Here is a 15,439-nt window from a genome sequence, read left to right as displayed (position 1 = left end):
TAGACTACCAGAAGAATTGTGGACAGGTTCCACCCTCTTTGACCATGTCACTTTGGACTCCAAGCAATGGTGGAAAGGAATTCTCTCTTTTTCTTCTCTTAGTGACAAAGGTAGCCCATAGTTAAAGCTCATGGCAATTAGAACATGTCCCTATTTTTATGTGAGCCTGAAGCTCTGACTGCCCTATTCTGCCTTTGTAATTTTTTCCCATGACTAACCTTGGCAGTTACCTCAGGAGCACAAGAGTTCTCAGGTTCTCTTGTTGGTTCCAGGTGCCCAGTAACAGCTACTTCCTGTGAGTTTTCATGTCTAGGAAATGAGGATTACCAAGAAGTGACTAAAGAGCCATGTAAAAAATAGACTCGAATACAGGACTATAATCCCCACGAGCCTTTGCTCCACTTCCCCAGAATGCCTTGTAATCTCACCTGGGCCGAGATTGAGAAGGTATTTAAGCTGATTCAAAGGCTTTTGAGGGTCTTGGACTTCCGTTTGGGGCAGATGTGGCTTTTTTTCATAATGTAGGTGAGGTTGTGTCTAGGCCACTCTATGGCCTGGACACGTGTTTCTTATCCTGTATTTTCTTTAATCCTTAATCTTCAATAAACCTCTAAAAAAATATAATACTCCTTGCAGAGAGAAACTAATTTCTACCTGCCTCAGATGCCTCAGTCTCCCCAGTCTCCCCTAAATTTTAATCTTTACAGCCAGGCCTACCTGGTCTGAAAATTTTTACTTTGTGATTTGCTCAGACACTGTAGGTCTGAGATATCGTAAAATATCCATTCAGCAATCTCAGAAAACCCCTTTACTTTTGGAGAAATAATATTTTAAATTTTTTTCTTTATTTTATTCCAGTGACAGCTGGACTTCCGAGTAAGCATGGTGGCAATCTAAACGTGGCTTACTTACTCTCCCCAGCACACACCGACAAGGACTACCCTAAAAGACCTTAAGAATCATTTTCAGAGGAGCGGAGGTGCTGTAAAGTGGGGTGCAGCATTGAAGGTGTGTGGGATTGGGGCTTTTCCAGTCTATAAGAGGGTGAAAGGGCTTCCACCCAAATGCAAGCGGACCCACCCTCCCCCACCCCACACCTACAGAGCCAGAGCAAGCACACACCAAGATGAATGAGCAAGGGGCACCTCTGAAGTGAGTAGGGAGCACCTCTGGGTCCTTGGGAGCTCACTAGGACAGCAGGGGACCCACCCCTGAAGGCAGCTAGGCGGAAAACCTCAGTGCGCAAGAAAGCGCAGACTTTAGGTGCTCAGAGCCAGCGAGCCTGCCAGAGCCAGGGAATGAGCGAGGAGTGCTTCTGGAGCTAGCAGGGGGAACTTCTGGGTCCTTGGGAGCTGACTAGGACCCCCTCCCTGGGGACTTATCCTTGAAAGCAGCTAGATCAAGAACCCAGGTGGGCAGGAGAGCACAGACCCAAGCACCCCCTGGGAGGGTGGCACTGAGAAGAGCTGCAACAGACCACAGAGAATCAAGAGTCTGCCCCAGGCAAAATCCTTGCTTCTTAACTCCATACACAGAGAACCTGACCAGCTGACTCAGATTTCTGACTAACGAGGGAAGAGAAAACATCCAGAAAAATGGCTAATCATGCACAGGAGCCTCAAAATCCTTCCGAAAAACCTAAAAAGAAGGCTGTGACCCTCAAGAATTTTTACGGAGGAAAAACCCCGGCTACAGAGGAAATATTGGAAAAAACTCAAAGGCAACCCTCCCCCCAAAAAAAAAACAAACAAAAAAATGGAAATTGTCCTAAGACCTGGAAGAATATCAAATGGAGCTTATCAAAAAGATGGAAGCCTTCTGGAAAGAGAAGTGGGAAAATGTTTTTAAAAAATGAAGAAATCATAGCTGAATAGTAGTAGTCTCTCAGTAACTGAGGATGACAATTGTCTTAGTGCGTTTTTGTGCACAAAGACACTTTTTTTTTTAAACCCTTACCTTCTGTCTTGGAGTCAATCATGTATTGGCTCCAAGGCAGAAGAGTGGTAAGGGTAGGCAATGGGGGTCAAGTGACTTGCCCAGGGTCACACAGTTGAGAAGTGTCTGAGGCCAGATTTGAACCTAGGACCTCCCATCTCTAGGCCTGGCTCTCAATCCACTGAGCTACACAGCTGCCCCCACACAAAGACACTTTTGCATGAAGATTTAAGTGGAAAAGTCAATGCACAGAGACAGTCTCACTCTCTCAGCATTGGAAGCCTGGGTCTAATGGCACAAAAATTCGTTACACCTGGAGACTTCCTCAGCTGCATTGGATGGCCCTGTTGTTTTTTGTGCTCCAACACACCCTAAGCACTCCACAGTGCCTTGATGTATCGCCATCTCAGCCGTTGAACCTTCTTGTTGGTTTCTTCCTCCTGTTCCGCCAAAACAGTCTTCACATGTTGGGTGAGCAAGGTTAAAGCAGAAAACCAAAAGATTATAACAGAAAACCAGGCCCTAAGGACCAGAATTGAGCAACTGGAAACCAATGATCTGGCAAAACAGTAAGAATTAATAAAACCACGTCAAAATACTGACAAAATAGAAGAAAGCATAAAATATCTCACTGACAAAGTGAAAAATCAGGAAAACAGAGGGAGAGACAATTTGAGAATCATTGGTCTACCTGAAAAGCCAGAAATAAACAGAAACTTTGACACCATACTACAAAAGATCAACCAAGAAAACTGCCCTGAAATCCTTGAACAAGGGGGGAAAATAGACATTGAAAGACTTTATAGAACACCCTCTACACTAACTCCCCCCCCCAAAATAACTCCCAGAAATGTAATTGCCAAATTCCAGAGCTTTCAAGCTAAGGAGAAAATCTTACAAGAAGCAAAAAAGAAACAATTCAGATACAAAGGAGGACCAATCAGGATCACACAAGACCTGGCAGCTTCCATACTAAAAGACCCCAAGGCCTGGAACACAATATTCAGAAAGGCAAGAGAACTGGGTCTTCAGCCAAGAATTACCTATCCATCAAAATTGACTATATACTTCCAGGGGAAAGTATGGGCATTCAACAAAATAGTAGATTTCCGAGTATTTGTAAGGAAAAGACCAGAACTAAGTGGAAAGTTTGATATCCAAACACAAAGATCAAGAGAAGCATGAAAAGGTAAATATGAAAAAGAGGGAAAAGGAGAAAAATATTTTTTTTCCTTCAAACTCTCTTCTTTAAGGGCTACAATTAGATCAAATTATATATATATATATATATATATATATATATATATATATATATAAATATATGGGGGAAATGTTATTTGTAACTCTCAATAATGTTTTCATTATTATAGTAAATAGAATAATCATTCATAGGAAAAGATTGGGGCATTAAAGGACATAAAATGATATGACAAAAAAGGGTGAGGGGGAATCGATGATGGTACTAAGAGATACTGGAAGAAATAAAATAAACAGAATTATCTTTGTCACACAAAGATACACATGGGAAAGAATACTCTTATAAGAGGGAGAGGAAGAGAGTGCTAATAGGTAATACTTGAATATTACTCTCAGTGAAATCAACTCTGAGAGGGAAGAGAATCTAGATCCATTGGGATCTTGAAGTCTATGTTATCCTACAGGGTAAGGAAGAAGGGAAAACTAAGGGGGGTAGGGGGGGAGGTAGCTCAAAAAAAGGAAGGGAAGGAGAGGGAGGAGGGAACTTAACATACCCTAAAAAAAAAAGAAGGGAACAAAAAGGGAGGGGTCAGAAAGGGAAGCATATCAAGGGAGGGGAACAGAGGGATTGACTAAAAGTAAACCACTGGTTTAAAAGGATACAGCAAAAGAAGAAAGGTCAGAACCAGGAGAGGATATCAAAATGCTAGGGAATTCAAAAGTGACAATCATAACTTTGAATGTGAATGGGATGAACTCACCCATAAAACGTAGACAAATAAGACAGTGGATTAGAATCCAGAATCCTACCATATGTTGTCTACAAGAAACACACATGAGGCGAGTAGATACTCACAAGGTCAGAATTAAAGGGTGGAGCAAGACCTGTTGGGCCTCAACTGACAGAAAGAAGGCAGGAGTTGCAATCATGATATCTGACAAAGCCAAAGTAAAAATAGACCTGATTAAAAGGGATAGGGAAGGTAAATACATCCTGATAAAAGAGAGAATAGATAATGAGGAATTATCACTAATCAACATGTATGCACCAAATGGTATAGCACCCAAATTTCTAATGGAGAAACTAGTAGAATTGAAGGATGCAGTGAACCATTCATGACCTCATGGAAATAGAGTTCCTCTTCCCAGGTGCTTGTGACATACTATTTCTGCAGAGTATGCCAAAACATAGAAATCTCAGTTCAAGGCTGCATAAACAGTTCCAAGAAATCCTGAGAACAGATTAACTCCTCTGTTCACATTCTGGGGAGGATTGGGGAGGATAGATTGTTTCTCTCGAGAAGAGCTTTAAATCTTGTGTGCTGCTTATAATAAATGTTCATTATCCTTGTTTTGATAATGTTCCAGTCTTTCTTTCTTGTGACTCCATAGCTGTTCTCTGACAGCTTTAAGCTCCGTAGATGTCCCTGGCAGAAGGAGGAAATATATAGTAAAACTATACTAGTGGGAGACCTGAACCTACCACTATCAAATTTAGATAATCAAATCAAAAATTAAATAAGAAAGAGGTAAAAGAGGTGAATGAAATCTTAGAAAAATTAGAGTTAGTAGATATATGGAGAAAAATAAATAGGGACAAAAAGGAACATACCTTCTTTTTAGCAGCAAATGGCATATTCACAAAGATTGACCATATACTAGGTCATAAAAACATGGCATACAACTGCAGAAAAGCAAAAATAATAAATGCAACCTTTTCAGATCACAAGGCAATAAAAATAATGATCAGTAAGGGTACATGGAGAGCTAAATCAAAAATTAATTAGAAATTAAATAATATGATTCTCCAAAATTGACTAGTCAGAGAACAAATCATAGAAACAATTAATAATTTCATTGAAGAAAATGACAACAATGAGACATCCTTTCAAACTCTATAGGATGCAGCCAAAGCAGTGCTCAGGGGAAAATTTATATCCTTGAGTTCATATATTAACAAATTAGGAAGGGCAGAGATCAATGAATTGGACATGCAAATCAAAAAGCTCGAAGGTGAACAAATTGAAAACCAAATAGAGATCCTAAAAATTAAGGAAGAAATTAATAAAATCAAAAGCGATAGAACTATTGAACTAATAAATAAGACTAGAAGCTGGTATTTTGAAAAAACAAACAAAATAGACAAACTATTGGTCAATCTAATAAAAAAGAGGAAAGAAGAAAATCAAATTAACAGTATTAGGGATGAAAAGGGAGAACTCACCTCTAATGAAGAGGAAATTAAAGCAATCATTAAAAACTATTTTGCCCAACTATATGGCAATAAATATGCCAATCTAGGTGGTATGGATGAATATTTACAAAAATGTGAATTGCCTAGATTAACAGAAGAAGAAATAGAATTCTTAAACAATCCCATATCAGAAAAAAAAATTGAACAGGCCATCAAAGAACTCCCCAAGAAAAAATCCCCAGGGCCTGATGGATTCACAAGTGAATTCTAACAAACATTCAAAGAACAGCTAATCCCAATACTATACAAACTACTTGACCTAATCAGCAAAGAGGGAGTTCTACCAAATTCATTTCATGACACAAATATGGTACTGATTCCAAAGCTAGGCAGGTCAAAAATGGAGAAATAAAACTAGAGACCAATCTCCTTAATGAACATAAATGCAAAAATCTTAAACAGGATACTAGCAAAAAGACTCTAGCAAGTCATCACGAGGGTTATTCACTTTGATCAGGTGGGATTTGTACCAGGAATGCAGGGCTGGTTCAATATCAGGAAAACCATCCACATAATTGACCATATCAACAAGCAAACTGACAAAAATCACATGATTATCTCAATAGATACAGAAAAAGCCTTTGACAAAATACAACACCCATTCCTATTGAAAACACTAGAAAGCATAGGAATAGAAGGACCTTTCCTAAAAATAATAAACAGTATCTATCTAAAACCATCAGCCAACATCATCTGCAGTGGGGATGAACTAGATGCATTTCCAATAAGATCAGGAGTGAAACAAGGATCCCCCTTATCACCTTTATTATTTAACATTGTACTAGAAACACTAGCTGTAGAGATTAGAGAAGAAAAAGAAATTAAGTGTATTAAAATTGGCAATGAGGAGACCAGGCTATCACTCTTTGCAGATGATATGATGGTCTACTTAAAGAATCCTAGAGAATCAACCAAAAAGCTATTAGAAATAATCAACAACTTTAGCAAAGTTGCAGGATACAAAATAAACCCACATAACTCATCAGCATTTCTATATATCTCCAACACATCTCAGCAGCAAGAAATAGAGAGAGAAATTCCATTTAAAATCATCCTAGACAATATAAAATACTTAGGAATCTATCTGCTGAGACAAACACAGGAACTATATGAACACAACTACAAAACACTCGCCACACAATTAAAACTAGATTTGAGCAATTGGAAAAATATTAACTGCTTATTGGTAGGACAAGCTAATGTAATAAAAATGATCATCCTACCCAAACTTATCTATCTATTTAGTGCCATACCCATTGAACTTCCAAAAAACTTTTTTACTGAACTAGAAAAAACCATAACAAAGTTCATTTGGAAGAACAAAAGATCAAGGATATCCAGGGAAATAATGAAAAAAATTACAAAGGAAGGGGGCCTTTTAGTACCAGACCTCAAACTATACTATAAAGCAATGGTCATCAAAACAATTTGGTACTGGCTAAGAGACAGAAAGGAGGATCAATGGAATAGACTTGGGGTAAGTGACCTCAGCAAGATAGTCTATGACAAACCCAAAGACCCCAGACAGTGGGGGAGAGATTAGGTTTGGATCAACACCTCACACCCTACACCAAGATAAATTCAAAATGGGTGAATGACTTGAACATAAAGAAGGAAACTATAAGTAAATTAGGTGAACACAGAATAGTATACATGTCAGACCTTTGGGAAGGGAAAGATTTTAAAGCCAAGCAAAATTTAGAAAGAGCCACAAAATGTAACATTTTGACTACATCAAATTAAAAAGGTTTTGTACAAACAAAACTAAAATCAGAACGGAAGCAACAAATTGGGAAGCAATCTTCATAACAAAAACCTCTGACAAAGGTTTAATTACTCAAATTTATAAAGAACTAAATCAATTGTACAAAAAATCAAGCCATTCTCCAATTGATAAATGGGCAAGGGACATGGATAGGCAGTTTTCAGTTAAAGAAATCAAAACTATTAACAAGCACATGAAAAAGTGTTCTAAATCTCTTATAATCAGAGAGATGCAAATCAAAACAACTCTGAGGTATCACCTCACACCTAGCAGATTGGCTAACATGACAGCTATGGAAAGTAATGAATGTTGGAGGGGATGTGGCAAAGTAGGGACATTAATTCATTGCTGGTGGAGTTGTGAATTGATCCAACTATTCTGGAGGGCAGTTTGAAACTATGCCCAAAGGGCACTAAAAGATTGTCTGTCCTTTTATCCAGCCATAGCACTGCTGGGTTTGTACCCCAAAGAGATAATAAGGAAAAAGACTTGTACAAGAATATTCATAGCTGTGCTTTGTGGTGGCCAAAAATTGGAAAACGAGGGGATGCCCATCAATTGGGGAATGGCTGAACAAACTGTGGTATATGTTGGTGATGGAATACTATTATGCTCAAAGGAATAATAAAGTGGAAGAATTCCATGGGGACTGGATCGACCTCCAGGAAGTGATGCAGAGCAAAAGGAGCAGAACCAGGAGAACATTGTACACAGAGACTGATACACTGTGGTACAATCGAACATAATGGAATTCTCCATTAGTGTCAATGAAATGTCCCTGAACAACCTGCAGGGATCTATGAGAAAAAACACTATCCACAAGCAGAGGACAAAATGTGGGAACAAAAACACAGGGCAGAAAGGTAACTGCTTGACTACAGGGGCTGAGGGGATATGATTGGGGATGTAGACTCTAAATGAACATCCTAGTGCAAATACCAACAACATGGAAATTGGTTCAGATCAAGGACACATGTGACACCCAATAGAATCAAGCGTCGGCTATGGGAGGGGTTGTGGGAGGGAAGAGAGGAAAAGAAAATTATTTTTGTATTCAATGAATAATGTTTGAAGTTGACCAAATAAAAATAATGTTTAAAATAAAAATAAATAAAAGCAAAATATTTTATTCCAGTAACAAATCTAAACATTAGTTTTCCAAGGTTACATGATTCATGTTGTCTCCCTCCCCTTGCCTGGAGCTGACAAGTGTAAAGAATAATTTAGTGTTGTGACCTAAACTATGTTAATTATTTGGTCACCATGGATATCCCAAATATATTTAAAAAATATAACCAAGTCAGCTGGAAATTTATGGTGATTTAATCAATATAGTGAAAAGAAATTAAGAAGAAGGAAGAAGGAAAAAGGTGTAGGATTCCTCCCGCCTGGCTTGTGCCAGGTAGAAGATCTAGGAAGATAAGGTTTTTTGAAAAGTAAGGAGGGAGTCAGCCTGAACTCCAAAGGGCTCAGCCAAGATGAACCAGAATCAGCTCAAGGGCAAACTCACCGCCAAACCCAGACAATAGCTGCCACCAAGCTAAGATGTTGGAATGCTTAGTACACTGCCAGTCAAAGTCACCTCTGCAGCGAAAGAGGGAGAGCAAGTGGTGTGCTTTATATAGATGGTTTTACATCACTTTCCTGCATCTCATCTGCATTTTTTTTCTCCATTCTTTGTCACTTTTATTCAGTAGTTTTTTTTTCCTCTCTCTTATTTTGTTTTTGGTGCCAGACACGGCAAGGAGTGATTACAGTCCAACTGTTATTAAAACATTTTTTCACAACATAAACCCCCTTTACCATTGACCCCAAACTGACTCATTTCATTAGCTTGATTTAGGACAGCCCAGGGGTCTGTCCACTTTTTCTGCACATGTCTGTTGAAGGCCATTTCCTCAGATAATTAAATCTTTGAGTATGGTGCAGACATCCTGACCTTGTTAAACTGAGTAGGGTGGAGAAATGTATAGTTGGGATCCTAGTAATCTCTCTTGGGGAGACCCTACACATGACCTCTACTGAGTCTTTTGTCTTAGGGATTTTCCCTGGAACCCTATTCCATGATGGGGATGTAACAAGTCAGAGGGAAGCCCAACTTCCCTCTTTTAGGAATCAGTCTGCACCATTTTAGGATTGAACTCAGTTTTTGTGAGTCTAGATTCAAAACATCTTGTAGAGGCAACATCTTCTACTCTAGGCTTTAGGTGATGTAAGATAATAAGAAAAACAAACCAAATGAAACAAAGGGTAAAAGATTGTAAAGGATTATTGAATTGTCCATTACAATTCAAAAGGCAGGTCCTTGTTATACTTATTTTTCATCTTTTTTTTTTTCCAGATTACATGTCAGCATAATTTTTCAAGAATTGTTTTCTGACATTTTGTGATCCATATTCTCTCTCCTTTCCTCCCACCCGTCCTCCTTCCCCAAGATGGCAGGTCATATGACACAGGTTGTACAGTTATGCTTATTTTAACATTTCTCTTGCATATTAGACATGTATCTGTTGCAGAGTTGTAATTGTTTTGTTTTGTCTTTTTTTCCACCTGGAAGTGAAGAATTAAAGTTAGAAAACCACCACAATGGTGGCTTTGACTATGCCATGTGTAACTGAACTGGGAAAAGGGGCATTTCTGCTCCATCTTATGCTGTAGGAAGGGATGGATGAATTGCCATGGAAAATTTTAGAGGAAAAACTGCAAGGAAATTTAGGGATGCTGGCTTTCTTGGGGAAGAAGTGGGCTGCCCTCCTTCTCCCACCCCACTTCTAATGTCTGTGCTCCAAGGCAAAAGGGTTAGACCAAAACACAGCTCTACAATACCATAATAACATGTCTGTTATAACACAGTTGAGCTGTCACTGGATTATGTCAGCATTTAGTACATCTGTCAATCTGATAGGCATCAGGTGGAATCTCAGCATTATTTTAATTTATATTTCTCTGATGGAGATTTGGAATCTTTTTATTTAATGTGATTGTTGACAATCTATGGACACTAATAAGATGTGTGCTGGCAAAGACAGCATAAAAGTCAGGAATTTCTTGGCTGGCAAGTATGCATTAATGCAATCATGAATATAGAAGAGGCCGACAGCCCTACCAGTATCCATTAGCCCTTTTGTTCCTGTCCTTTGCTTCATCTGTATGCCAATCAGGCGGTTTCTTGTCTTCAGCCTCCATGCAGTTCCTGCAGGGTTTTGTTGGAGTCCTTAGACAGGTTCTGCGGATGCCAATAGAAGAATCATGGATTAAACAAGATTTTTAAAAGGATTTTTAAAAAATAACATTTTATTGATATCTTTTATTTCTACATCAACTGCCTTTTCCATGTGTTATAGAGGGCTGACCAATGAGGTCCTGGGAACAAGCACAATGGATTCTGTCTGCTGCCAACAGATGTGTGGGGAGGTGGAGTTAGGGAGCCTGCTTCTAGAAGTGTGTGATGACAAGTAATTGTGAAGATTGGATCTCCTGATTGAACAATGAAGGCACTTAGCTCTTGCTTTATAGTGAAGCTAGAACTTTAAGCTAAGTCTGTTTTTAGATCTTACAACAAAAAGGTGTGAAGTAACTATAAAAGGTAAATTAATCACAAAAAGGTTAAGTAACTAATGAAAGGTGAACTTAAAGAAGTGTGAAGTAACTCAAAAAGATATAATCTAACCAAAGAAGATGAGAACTAAAGAATGGAGAAAAGCATCTGATGTGATTGGTAGACGTGAAAATTTAAAGGAGGGGACATGACCCAAGAGTAAAAGATCTATAAAATAGGATGAAAAGTTCAGATTGGGACATATATTTTGAGAATATACATTTGTTTGGACGGTTCGAGCACTGACTCAGGGGAGCGACTGGAAGACCAACATCCAGACTTCTTTAAGTTGGTGAGTGAAAAGCTGACTTAGTGACCCCGCATTTCTGGAGGCGTGAAGCCTCTAACTAGAAATTCTAACTAGAAATCAGGTTTTTTTTTTCTCTCTCTCTCATTTCTTAATTCCTTTTCTCTATATTAATTAAAATCACCATAAATTTCCAACTGATTTGGGTATTTTATTTGGGATATTCCCTGGTGACCAAAATTAATTTAGATTAGGTCACAACCCTAAAATTATCCTTACATAATGAAGGGGTCCTGCCCTCTCTTTCAGAGCATTAACAGGGATTCTGGGACTGTTTCCTATTCTTCTGTCTACTTACCCTGTGCTGAAGCCTTTTTGATTGGCACCTGAGCTGGAACTGAGTGTGCTTACAGAAGTCACCAGGTAGCCTAATGGACTAAGCACTTGATACTATTGGTTTTCTGTCATGGTTGTGTTTTCTTCTTTCCTACTCACAAGTGAATGAAAGTAGAAGATGAAAGAGAACTTGTGAGCTTCGACGGGTCAGAAGAGTTCATGGCAGAAGGAAATCTTTTGCAGAATTTGCCAGTAGCCTGGTGAGGAGTAATGTGTGAGTGACTCTTGGGATCCAGCCCAACAATGGATTGTCCAAACAAGCAGTTGAGACAAGACGGCAAAGCAAGGGAGCAACATGCCCACTGGTTACACCACTTCTGGAGAAGGTCTTAAATGGACAACATTTTAGTTTAGTAGCAACCATGCATGTGTCCCTTGAGAAAGCAGACTCCCATTTAAAGGGGTTGCTACTACCATGGTTGGGGGTTGGGGGTGGTGGGAGGGATGTGTTTGTACTTCTTACTTCTAAGTAAATATTCCTTGATAAAAGCTAATTGATATTGGAGAGAAGAGGAAATATCAATGCATTAAACTACACTGGGGCATGAATGGGTTTAAAAAAAAAAAGGAATTGGGGCAGCTAGGTAGCACAGTGGCTAGTGCTCCAGGCCCAGAGTGCAGAGGACCTAAGTTCAAATCTGGGCCCAGACATTTCCAGTTGTGTGATCCTGGGCACGTTATTTAGCTTCCTTGCCCTTTTGGTTTTTCATATCTCTTCTTTGTAGCAAAACTTGATCATTATCATTTCCCAGCATTCTGTTTCAATTATTGTGTTGTTATTTCCACTTCCATTATTGCAGTTATTATATACATTGTTTTTCTGATCCTAACTTCACTTTGAATCACTTCATATGTTTTCCCAAGTTTCTCTACAGCCATCAAGCTCATTGTTTCTGGCAGAAAAGCAGTATTTCATTACATTTGTGAGCCACAGATTTTTTTTAGTTTAACTATTGAGGGTTGTACATTTTATTTCCAGTTCTTTGTGACCTCTAAAAGTGCTGCCATAAGTATTTTAGAGTAGAGGAAGCCTTTCTTCCTTTAAAATCATTGTTCTCCTTGGGGCATATGACTAAGGAATGGAATATCTGGGTCAAATGGTATGGACATTTCAGTGACTTTGTTTGCAGAATTACAAATTGCTTTCCAGAATTGTTGTTCTGATTCACATCTTTACCAACAATAGGAAATTAGTGTGCCCCTCTTCCACACTAGGTGGGCAGGAGAGCCTTTCTGTGATTTTGCCATGCAATTTTATTATCATTTGTCATCTGGAGAATGCTTCTCTTTGGTTGTTAATGGTTTGCAATTCCTCTCTTGAATACCATTTGTTGAAGGCAGCACTGTGCCTCAGTGGATGGAAAGCTGGGCCTAGAGATGGGAGGTCCTGGCTTCAAACCTGGCCTCAGACACTTCCTAGCTGAGTGACTTTGGGCAAGTCACTTAAACTCCATTGCCTAGTCCTTAATACTCTTCTCTCTTAGAATTCATACACAGTAGTGATTCTAAGATGCCAGGTATCTGATTGAAAATCTGTTTCCTTAAAAAAGAACTACATATCCCAAGAGCCCACTGACTTCCTGTCATTACATACTTCCTGTAGACAGAGGATAAAGGGCGTGGGCTTTGGAGGCTCCCTCTCTCTGATGTAGAATCAGCATTGATCATGGTGAGTGGGGTTGACCAAAAAATGTCTAACCAGCCATGGGCACGTGGTCTTTATTTTGTATCTTCTTTATTCCTTGATTTCTAATGATCATTAATAAATCTCTTAAAACATAATATTATTATTGAGATTTAATTTTAACTTTTACAAAGATAAGGGTTTTTTAAAACACCTATTTGTTTATATACCCTGACCTATCTATTGGGTATGGATATTAGTTTTACATATTTGTTAACTACCCATGGCACATACATGTATATGTACATATGCACAAATCTATTTTATCATTTATATTAACTTTTCTCTCTCTCTGGCTAGGAATTTACCACCTAGTCATAGCAATGAAAGGTACCTGATCTGCTTCTCTTCTATTTTTTTTTCTAATAGTAGGACCTCAAATATTCAGGTAAAATGTCAAGGACACCATATTCTATAATGAATTAAAAATGAACATGTGAGTTGAAGAGCAAACATTATAACATTTAAAAAATTATAAGAGAAACAGATCATATACCTTTCATAGCTGTGGGGAAGGGATGAATTAACCAAAGATACATACAAAAGATAAAATAGATCACTTTGATTACATGAAATTGAAAAGCTTTTGAATGAACTATACTGACATGGAAAAAGGAGGGACATAGTTGGCTGGGGGAAATCCTTGTGTCAAATATCTCTGATAATGTTCTATATAGACAACTAAAAGAAATAGATATGACCAAGAGCCATTCTCCAATACATAAATGGTCAAAGGATATGAACAAAAAGTTTTCAAATGAAGAATTGCAATACATGAAACTATCTTGATAATTCTAAGAGAAGTATAAATCAAAATGACCCTGTGGTTTCAATTCCCATGTAGCAAAGTGGCAAAGATGGCATAGTTATTGTTGGAGTTATTGTGGATAAGCGTACAATGCTGGGGAATTGTTGGTGGAGCTATGAATAGATATCCCCATTCAATTTGGAATTATTTGAGTAAAAGTGACTGAAATGTGCATAATATTTGACCTAGAGGTTCAATTATTAGGCATATATCTCAAGACTATCTATCAATAATTTTAAAAAGGAGGAACCCCAAGGCAATCAAAATATTTATGATAGCATTTTCAGAAGTGGCAAAGAAATGAAAACAAAATGGATGTCCTTCAGTGATTGATGAATAAATAGCCAAACAAACTGTGGCACTTGAATGTAATGGAGTATTATGATGCTGTAAGAAACAACAAACATTATGAAATCCGAGAAGCAAGGAAAGATTTATATAAAATGATGTAAAGTGAAGCAAGTATAATCAGAAAAACAATAAACACAAAGACTGCAAATGTAAACAGAAAGAGCAATCCAAAACAACCAAAACTCAGGAAAAGATAAGAAATAAGCTTTGCCCCAAAGAAACCATAAAGAAAGTATTTAATTAAAATTTTGCTCCCCAGAACTCTTTTTGTGTAGCTCTGCCCTAGCTCTCTTTTCCCAGGAACATGTATTTCTTCTTCTTCAAGTAATTAATTTATTGTCATTTAAAAATTATATTATGTTAATTAATTGATATAGTAGTATATTATTGTTATGTTTATGATTATTAATATTATTAATCAAGCAATTAATTTATTAATAATCACTTGAAATAGAAGAAATACAAGAACAAAAGTAAAAGTCTAAGTAAAGCCATGTGAGAAAAATTGTCCTGCCTGGCCCTCACACAACCTCCACCAGCCCTGTTCTAGGAAAAGAGAGTGAAGGTAGAGCTACACAAAACTTCCGTCTTTCCTACATTAGTAAGTTAGGTAGATGGGTAACTGGGATGCTGGGAGAACAAGTCCTGGGGAACTAAATTTTAATTATAAAAATGTTGCTTCCCCCAACTCCTTTGAAGAGGCATTGCATTTAATATGAGAATTTTCTCATGCATTGTTTGATTTTGCTGATTTTTTTCTTTTCTTTTTCTTTTTTAAATCAGTTCTAAGACAGAAGAGCAGTAAGGGCTAGGCAACTGTAGTTAAGTGACTTGCTCAGGATCACATAGCTAGGAAATTTCTGAAGCTAGATTTGAACCTAGGACCTCCCATCTCTAGGCCCAACTCTCTGTTCACTGAACCACCTACGTGACTCTCTTTGTCCTTAAAAAAAAACCAATTTGTTATTGAGGATGGTTCTCTGTTGGGAAAGAGAGAAATGTGGATGATATAAAATAAAGGCTATCAATAAAAAATGTATTTTTAAAAACATGTTCAGGTAAAATAAACTATCTAGCCCAAAGTTAGACAGTTTCTAGAGCCAAGAGACTATGATTTAGCACCTAGACAAAAGTGGAAAAAAATAATAGACTTGATCTTGGTCTGGAGGCATCTGCTGCACTTTTGCTGGTTCACATACTAGAC

Source organism: Monodelphis domestica, chromosome 5 (genome assembly GCF_027887165.1).
Source record: "Monodelphis domestica isolate mMonDom1 chromosome 5, mMonDom1.pri, whole genome shotgun sequence".
Taxonomy (NCBI): Eukaryota; Metazoa; Chordata; class Mammalia; order Didelphimorphia; family Didelphidae; genus Monodelphis; species Monodelphis domestica.
This window is presented reverse-complemented; position numbering follows the sequence as displayed.